Raw genomic sequence first — 541 nt, forward strand, 5'->3', positions numbered from 1 at the left:
CCAAGGAGGAGCCGGAATTGGGACCAGTGGCGAAATCAAAAGTGTGCAAACGGTGGGGATTTGGAGTCGAAATGTGGCCACATTCGAGAACATAGAAAGAATTCCCTACCAGATAGAAGTGGAGGACGAGAAAACGTGAAATGTCGTAAAATTTTTATTATGATCACTATTGATCTAATTTACATAGATGATACAAAGACAATTACAAACAGATGTACAAAATGTATGAGTTCTTTTTAAAAAATGTTTACGATGTTTTTATAAAATTTAAAAAACGATGACTTTGAATATTCAGACATACATATGCATGCATACCCACACACATCTATATAAATATATATATATATACACATATATACATACATACATACATACATACACACACACACACATACCCATGTCTATAAAAAGAAGGGGAGATTGGGTTTTTCAACCCGGAAGCCTATAAGGCCCAGCAGTTTGACTTTTATTTTCACAATGATTAGTTTGGATGACTTACACCCACCTTTTTCACTACTTCCTTCCATCTTCGTTCATATAC

The sequence above is a fragment of the Octopus bimaculoides genome, chromosome 3, assembly GCF_001194135.2.
Source record: "Octopus bimaculoides isolate UCB-OBI-ISO-001 chromosome 3, ASM119413v2, whole genome shotgun sequence".
Lineage (NCBI taxonomy): Eukaryota > Metazoa > Mollusca > Cephalopoda > Octopoda > Octopodidae > Octopus > Octopus bimaculoides.